Source organism: Diplotaxodon limnothrissa, linkage group LG12, assembly GCF_057381915.1.
Source record: "Diplotaxodon limnothrissa isolate DT_005_m linkage group LG12, D_limnothrissa_male_GT1.1, whole genome shotgun sequence".
In the NCBI taxonomy this organism is placed as follows: domain Eukaryota; kingdom Metazoa; phylum Chordata; class Actinopteri; order Cichliformes; family Cichlidae; genus Diplotaxodon; species Diplotaxodon limnothrissa.
The window spans coordinates 30,988,700-30,998,003 of NC_140607.1; positions in this window are offsets into that span (position 1 = coordinate 30,988,700).

A 9,304-nucleotide genomic window follows, 5' to 3' on the forward strand; every position below is an offset into this window, starting at 1 on the left:
GAGGATCAGCACCTCCAAATCTGGGGCCATGGTTCTCAGCCGGAAAAGGGTGTCTCGGGGTCTTGTTCGCGAGTGATGGGAGAAGGGATCAGGAGATCGACAGACGGATTGGTGCTGCACCGATGTGGATGCTGCACCGGACCGTTGTGGTGAAGAGGGAGCTGAGAGTAAAAGCGAAGCTCTCAATTTACCGGTCGATCTACGTCCCTACCCTCACCTATGGCCACGAGCTGTGGGTAGTGACCGAAAGAACGAGATCGCGGATACAAGCGGCGGAAATGAGCTTCCTCCAAAGGGTGGCTGGCCTCTCCCTTAGAGATAGGGTGAGAAGTTCAGCCATCCGGGAGGGACTCAGAGTACGGGTATAGGGAAGCGCTGTATAAGGTTCCCGTTATTGATGTTTGGGTGGTTGACCGGGACGGATTTTCTCCTGTCACTTTCTCGTTATCCCTGACGTGCTCTCCGTTGTTTTTTCCCTGCTAATTTTAGCATCACACGGCACAGCTTCTGTATCACGTGGTATAAGGCCCCGCCCTTGTCATTTGTTGAGCAGGAAGAGTGAGCGCTTGTTTTCATGCAGATTACGTCCCGGATCAAAATGCGGTACAATCGTCGTCGTTGTCTTTTTTTTTTTCTTTTTTTTTTAAATCGTTGTCATTTGGAAATGAGATGCACATAAGTATGAATCGAGATCGCGATTTTCTAACGATTAATCGTGCAGCCCTAATCTGTACTGAATTTTGTCCTTCTGTGGGTCAGTTTCCTGAATAAGATGTCTGTTTTTTCATTCTTTAAAGGTCAAATTAGTATGCAGAGAAAAGGTACCATGTGTTACTGAGAACATTAAGGTCAGTTTCTCCAACTTTTTGTCGTCTGTGAAGTCCAACTCCCTTTCTATTACAGTGATTTCTAATTTGTCTCAAAAAAGCTGAAAAGATATTAGTTGGTACTGAAGGAACATGTAGTTCCCTTACCTTATTTGCTAAATTGAGTGATGAATTGCAGTTAATAAGCTTTCCAATTGTAGCTGTGACTGTATGACAGGACAGATTTCTAGCAAAAACAACTGTTGCTTATCTCTTGGCAGAATTAGACTTCTCGAAGTGTCAGTTTTCATCTTTAGTTTACCAGATGTTTGGGGGGAGCTTTTGCTCACTAGAGCTGAAAATGCTTGAAACTGCAAAGTTCAATCTGTTCAATAAAGCATCAACGTTAGTAAAAATAAATAAATAAACAACAGACAAAATGGAAATGTAAGTACTACTTTGAGTAATTAGAAACTAAGAAGCTAACAGAATGTAGGAACAGCTCTCCAGCGAGTAGTGCGGTGCTCTGAACGGATAATTGGAGGTGAGCTTCCCTCCCTCCAAGACATCTACAGGAAGCGGTGCCTGAGGAAAGCGGGGAGGATCATCAAGGACTCCAGTCACCCCAGCCATAAACTGTTCAGACTGCTTCCATCAGGAAGGAGGTTCTGCAGCATCCGGTCCCGTACCAGCAGACTGAGAGACAGCTTTTTCCATCAGGCCATCAGACTGCTGAACACGTCATAGACACCTCAGCTTCACTACTGGAACTTCAACATTATGCACTCCACAGTGTATATAAATGCCACTTGTTTTGCACATATTCAACTCTGTATATTTTATATATTTTATTATTATTATTATTATTATTATTATTTTATTTTATTTTTTTACTATTTAATTTGTAAAAATGTGTATACACACACACACACACACACACACACGTAGGAAAATATTTAGTATACACATCCAGAAATGCATACACTATTATATATTGTACATATATTTATTAGTTTCAGGTTGGCCATTCTTGTATTTTGCTCGTTTGTGTTGTTGTGTTTGCACATCTCTGTTGCTTGTGGGGCTCGCACACAAGAATTTCACTCGCATGTGCTGTGCCAGTGTGCCTGCACATGTGATGTGACAATAAAAAGTGATTTGATTTGATTTGATTTGATTTGAACAGGACCAGTTTATTTTTATGTGGGAAAGCGTCTGACTGTCTGGCTTGATGCTGTTCTCAAGTCTCCAACAACTCAATTTATTTTAGAGAGGACTTGGAAAAGAAAATGGCACTGTGTGTGTGTGTGTGTGTGTGTGTGTGTGTGTGTGTGTGTGTGTGTGTGTGTGTTTGGCTGAGGGAAAAGGAGACGCAGGTGGTGGGTTACAGGCTCTGTGAAAACCACCGGGGACTGAGAGAAGAACATTTTTACCTCTGTTCTTTCAATTTTTCTATCTTGTCATTGGGCTTCTCTGCTTTTTTTTTCAGTTTCATATTCACTCTTTTGTATGTGCGTGTGTGTGTGTGTGTGTGTGTGTGTGTGTGTGTGTAGGTGTGTGCATTCCTCAGTCTCCCACTCCATACAAGTTGTGTGTATTTATCCCCATCTAGTGGTAAGGCCTATGAAAAGCACCTTTCAATCATCTTGATGTCTGCAAAACAAATGTTCTAAAATTATTTAATTAATGTGACACATAGTCAGTTTTGACCTTATGTGAAAAAAAACTGCAAGATTTTTTTTTAAACTGAAACAATCAAGAAGTACACATCTAAGCTACTTGATACACCATCCAATAACACAGGGGTGTCCAACTCCAGTCCTCTAGAGCAGCGGTCTCCAACCTTTTTTGCGCCACGGACCGGTTTATGCCCGACAATATTTTCACGGACTGGCCTTGTCGCGGATAAATACAACAAAATAAAACTAGTACCGGTACCGAAAAAAAAGAAGATTTATTCATAACACACGTGAAAAGACCAAGGAAAACCGAGTTAACAATAAAAATGATAACATAATAACGCTGAAAACCGATAAAAACCCTGAAAACCATACATTTCACACCTGAGCCTCAACTCTCGCGGCCCGGTACCAAACGACTCACGGACCGGTACCGGTCCGAGGCCCGGGGGTTGGGGACCACTGCTCTAGAGCTACTGTCCTGCAGCTTTTAGATGCATCCCTACTCCAACACAGCTGAATTGAATGATTAAATTACCTCTTCAGCATGCCATCAAGTTTGGCAAAGGCCTGGTAACAAGCCATTCATTTAATTAAGGTGTGTCTGAACAAGGGTGCATCTAAATGCTGTAGGACAGTAGCGCTCGAGGGCTGGAGTTGAACACCCCTGCATTAACAGATGTTGAGCAACCTGACAGTGAAGAAATGCTATTGTATCATGGCTCTGCTGTCATTGCAGACTGGCACACTACTGACATGTCAGAGAAATGCGTCAACACATACCACACCCTGTCAGAAAACATTGGGTAATGTCTTTGACGTTAAGAAAGCTGTAAATCTGATGATTCAGATCTCTGGCTTGAATGAAATGAAAAGGTCAGAGATCCACTTCCAGCAAATTGCTAGTGAAACACGAAGGAAACTGTGCAAAAGTTGTCCTGTAGGTATATTTAGTACCTGAAGCTAACTTCGCATGTGATAATCATTACAATAACATTACAATGTGTGTTTTTACACTTAACACATAGTATAATAATATAGTGCTTATGTTATTAGGATGATAGGACATAACTGTGTCTTTAAACAACTTTATTCCACGTGTTTATTTCAGAGGAACACCAAAATTATATTTCCAACATGGTCAAGTAGTTATCTTTGGATCATGATTGCCCATTCATCATTCAACACAGCTACTGTGTTATATATTATGTTTTTAAGCAGAAATTGTGTTATAATCTATTGTAAGAACTAAAAATGTATGATTGAGAATAAATATCAGAATTTCTATGAAGAAATGTTATTATTGGAGTGTAAATTAAATTGGAAGTATTTTTTTTAAACTTGGCTGAGAATAGTGACTCTATAGTGTATTGGTTTACACAAGCAAAAAAATCACTGGCTTATTTCTGGGAGGAGACACACTTCCCTCAGGTGTTGTGTCAGGAGTGGCATTTGGTGTAAAACCTGCCAAACATGAGGAGCTACCAACATTGTGTAGATGTATCTATCAGGTGTGCTGTGCTGTTGTCCTGTATCATTTTACCTTTTATATCCCAACTCTTTTTCTGTGCATTAAGTTTTAACTAAAAACCAGGACTACAAAGCTGAAAGAGTAAAACTACAATGGGTAAAACTGTTTAGTATTTTGACCCCGCTTTCAGTATCTATTTCACTATTGCTTGCATGGTCACCTTCCCCCTTTCTCACTGTCTCCCATTCACACATATGTATTCTGTCGTCCTTCTATTAACTTTAATTCCTCTTCTCTCCAGAGTATATCTCCACCTCTCCAGGCTCTCTTCCACCTGCTCCCCAATCTCACTACACATGACAATATAGTTACGATCGATCGGCTTTGGATGGCTGACCTCAGTATTGATGGCATAAGCAGGGCTGTTTAGTGACAGTAAGCTGATGATTTATCAGTCTTGTTATTGGAAAAATAATTTAATAGGTTATCTGGATATAATATAGACAGCTAATTTAAAAAAAAAAGATCCAATGCACTGCAAAAAAAAAAAGAACAATGATACTGAAGGCTTTGCTGCTTTCATTAAATCTTCCTCCCTTTCCTCTCTTCCAAACTTCCCTTTCTTCCACTACCTCACCCTTGTTTTCTCTTGTCTTTCTCTCAGTTCCTCCACTTTGTCCTCCTTCCTCTTTATGCCTCTGGTGTTCTCATTTCCCCATGTCTCCTGCTCTCCCATTCTCTCATTTGTTTCCTCCCTCCACCTCGTCTCTCTCTGCCGAGGGCAAACCGGCTGGGATGCTGTTTTAGATCCACTGGTGTGTTGGAGCAAAACACACTCCTTTGTTCCGTGTGTGTGTGTGTGTGTGTGTGTGTGTGTGTGTGTGTGTGTGTGTGTGTGTGTGTGTGTGTGTGTGTGTGTGTGTGTGTGTGTGTGTGTGTGTGTGTGTACGTGCGTGAATATGTGTTTACTCAAACACCTGATATTTTTTCTGTGTGTGTATGTGTGTCAACTGATTGCCCCAGGACTGTCTTAATGCTTTCAATTCATTCAAGTGTGTATGGGAGTGTGTGTCAGGTGCAAGCCTATGGGTTTTTATTAAGGGACATAAATGTCTGCCTCCCATAGATGTACGTATGTATATATGTCTGTCTGTCTCTCTGTCCTTATTTTAACTGTAAAACTACAAACCTCTTTCCGTACCTCTTTATCTATCTGTCCCATAGAATCACACAATAGGCCTATCCACTTTTTTACAAGCCTTCTCAACTCCATTAGTTTCACCATTCCAGCTGCATGGACACCAATGCTGTTTGTCAGGAAGTCCAGACTGAAATATCTGCTTGCCCGTAATTTTGTGCAGACCTTTGTGGTGCCCAGAGGACAAAGGTTAGTGCCATGACTTGATAAAGTGAGAGGTTATTTTTGTACAGACATTTTGCAGATGGTATGTTCTAATAAAGTTTATGATTCACTGGCATGTCTTCCATAAAAAATCTTAAATAGAATGTTGTCATGCCATTTTAAGATTAAGATTTGTCACTGTAGAAAGACACAACGAACTTTTGTGTGGTGACTCAAGCAAACATCAGTCAACTGCAAGGGATACAAGCAGCTTTTTAAAAGAAGACACAACAATAGTAATCATTTATATATAATATGTCTCCTTTGAGCCTGACAGAGTAAGTTTCGAACAAGAAAATCAATGATAATGATTTCTGTAAACCTTTAGACCTTTAGTTTACAGTGAAATAGTTTGAAAGTTAATTACATTTTTCAGCCTCACTGATACTATGCTTGGTTCTCATTAGCACATGTTTGCACATTAATTATTACAGCATAGTAAATTTGTCAACAATTCTTAAGAAAAAAGCCTTTCTGCAGATTGCTTCTGCAACCCCCTTTTATGGTCTTGAACAGTAGATCGTTAACCACACTTTTAGACAATGGTCTATTTACAACTTTGTGCCAGCAGTTTTTGGGAAGGGCCATTTTCCTGTCCCAGCAAAACAATGCACTTGTGCTGTAAATACGTAGTTTCCCTGCTGGGTGTGGATAATGTGGCTGGCTTGCAAGGAGCTCTGAGTTTAACTCCCTGCAACACCTTTGAGATCCAGTGAACTCACCAACCTTGCTAAAGTGACTGAACTACCAAGTGATTACAGGTCCCATTTACATGTGGAACGTATCTTTTATGATTCTGCTTTTTCACTACACAGTAATAGCACTACTGCTATCATCATTATTAGTAGTAGTAGTAGTATCTTAACTAAGTTACAAAGTGTTTGACAGAAAGAAATGTATAATAAGGCTTAATTACAGGTTAGTCTGCTTCATTGTTGTTAATCACACATGTGTACATGGAACGGCACATCCTATAGGTAGCCTAGATATGCTTATTTCAGTTAATTGGCATTTAATAATAATAATGGATTGGATTTATATAGCGCTTTTCAAGGCACCCAAAGCGCTTTACAATGCCACTATTCATTCACACACTGGTGGAAGCAAGCTACGGTTGTAGCCACAGCTGCCCTGGGGCAGACTGATAGAAGCGAGGCTGCCATATCGCGTCATCGGCCCCTCTGGCCAACACCAGTAGGCGGTAGGGTAAAGTGTCTTGCCCAAGGACACAATGACCAGGACAGAGAGCCCGGGGATCGAACCGGCGACCTTCCGGTACAGATACGCTTCCCAACCCCCTGAGCCACGGTCGCCCCATTTGTTCAAAAACTATTGACTCATACATTTTATATAATTTAATCAGTGCAGCTACAGGTCCATTCTACTTTTGGTGCGTGGGTTATGTAGTTTTTCACCATGAGGGCTCATTCAGTTTGAAGATGCTGCCTTTCTGGGCTTCTGGAAATCTTGATGTTCACATTTCATCTAATAGAAACTGTCGAAACTGTGTGATACCAATTAAATCAATCATAGATGTATATAAATACCTTTAGAACATCAACAATTAGGGCTTCATTTTGCTTTAAAAACTAATTTCACTGATATTCACTTCATGAAAAATTTTAAGCCCTATTTTTCTTACTGGTCTCAACTAAACAATATTACATGTGCATGAAATCTTTTTTTCTTATTCCAATGAGTATTACAACCTGAAAAACAATAGTACATTCGTAATAACATTCAATAAAACAATGGTATTAATGATTGTATCAACATTCAGCATTTCAGAATAAACATAGTCAGTTAGCAATATGATTACTGGATTAACTCCAGCACTCCCAGATCAGTATACTGGACAATTAGCAAAAGCGGATTTGGTTTTGTGGTTTATATTCAGCCTTAAATGGCACCAGCAATTTGTATGACACTCATGTGAGCAGCTTCTTCCGCAGATAGAAAGAACTAGGTCTAGATGGCTCCTATCTTCACTTAGATCTTCAATACATCCCTCGAGCTGTGCCAGCTACCATCCTGCTTTAAATATTTCACCATCATTCCAGTCCCCATCACAGGACTGAATGGCTACAGGCGTGTTGCTCTAATGCAGGGGTGCCCAATCCCGGTCCTCGAGAGCTACCGTCCTGCAGCTTTTAGATGCATCCCTACTCCAACACAGCTGAATCAAATGGTTTGATCTCTACAGCATGCCATCATGTTTGGCAAAGGCCTGATAACAAGCCATTCATTTGATTCAGGTGTGTGGGAACAAGGATGCATCTAAAAGCTGCAGGACGGTAGCTCTCGAGGACCGGGATTGGGCACCCCTGCTCTAATGTATGTGGTCATGAAGACCTTTGAACATCTGATGTTGAGATTATTGAAGACCATTACAGGATAACTGCTGGTTACCCTGTTATTTACTTACTGGGCAAATAGGTCTGTGTTGGTGTGATGATGCAATCATTATGGGAAGATAATACATCCTAGAACAGCGGTCTCCAACCTTTTTTGCGCCACGGACCGGTTTATGCCCGACAATATTTTCATGGACCGGTGTCGCGGATAAATACAACAAAATAAAACTAGTACCGGTACCGAAAAAAAGAAAATTTATTCATAACACACGTGAAAAGACCAAGGAAAACCGAGTAAACGATAAAAACAATAACAAAATAACGCTGAAAACCGATAAAAACCCTGAAAACTATACAGTTTTCTGAGCCTCGACTCTCGCGGCCTGGTACCAAACGACTCACGGACCGGTACCGGTCCGAGGCCCGGGGGTTGGGGACCGCTGTCCTAGAACACCTTAAAGGACTTGTGCAAGGATCCTGTTTATAGATTTCAGCTTGGCATTCAAAATGATGATGAAAATCATCCACCAAATGATCCAAACTCTCCCAGTTTAGTGCATCCCCTCTGATCTGCCAGTGAGGCAACATCTTCCTGTCCAACAGGAAAGAGCAGGTGAAGATGAAGAAAGTCACCTTTGCAGTTTGGACAGTTAGAGCACATGCTCTTTTTCCTCACACTAATGACTGCCCTTTCAAGAACCAGCCACTAAGGTCCCAAATTCCAGTCACTGAACTCATCAAAGATGTTGACTAGTCTACCCCATCTACTTCGTCTGTGTCTCACTGTTCTCAGGACATCGAGAATGTTCTTCACCACCCTAACATACTTTTCTGGAACTCCTGACTTTCTCGTGCAGTACCACAATTCTTCTCTTGACACTCTATTATTTAGAGATATCTAAATCTACAAAGACAAAGTCAAACTCTTTCTGATCTTTTCTATATTACTCCAGCATCAACACTTCCTAGCAGAGATTGCATCTGTAGTGCTCTTACTCAGAATAATCCTGCTGCTTGCTGATTGTCATCTGTCTTCTCAGTCTACCTTCAAATACTCTGTCCTATAGTTTCATAGTGTGGCTCATCAAATTCATTCCTTTGTAGTCACTGCAGTGCTGGAGATCACCCTTGTTCTTGAAAATCAATACCATACTCAGAATTCCTCTCACTCTTCAAGATTCTGTTATACAATATGGTTAAAAAGTCTGCTGCCCTCTCATAGAGGTCTGGATACTTCCACAGGTATGTCATCATCAGCATCAGCTGTCTTTCTACTCTTTTCTACTGAATTGTCGACCGCCCGTCCTGTTCATAGATGCCGTTACTTTCTCATTCCTAATCCTCTGCATTCCCGGATTAACAATCATTTCTCCATTCATCCTCCTCTCTTTTACATTTTCTTTATTCATTAGCTCCTCTAATTACTCCTTCCATCTTCCCAGCACACTCTCATCACTTGTGAGTATATTTCCATCTCTTTCCTTCAATCATCTTGAACTACTGAAAATCCTTTCCAGCTTGATCTTGATACAAGTCATTGTCTCATTCCTTAGTCTCCAGCCTCATATACAATTTACTACCAGCCTTTTCTT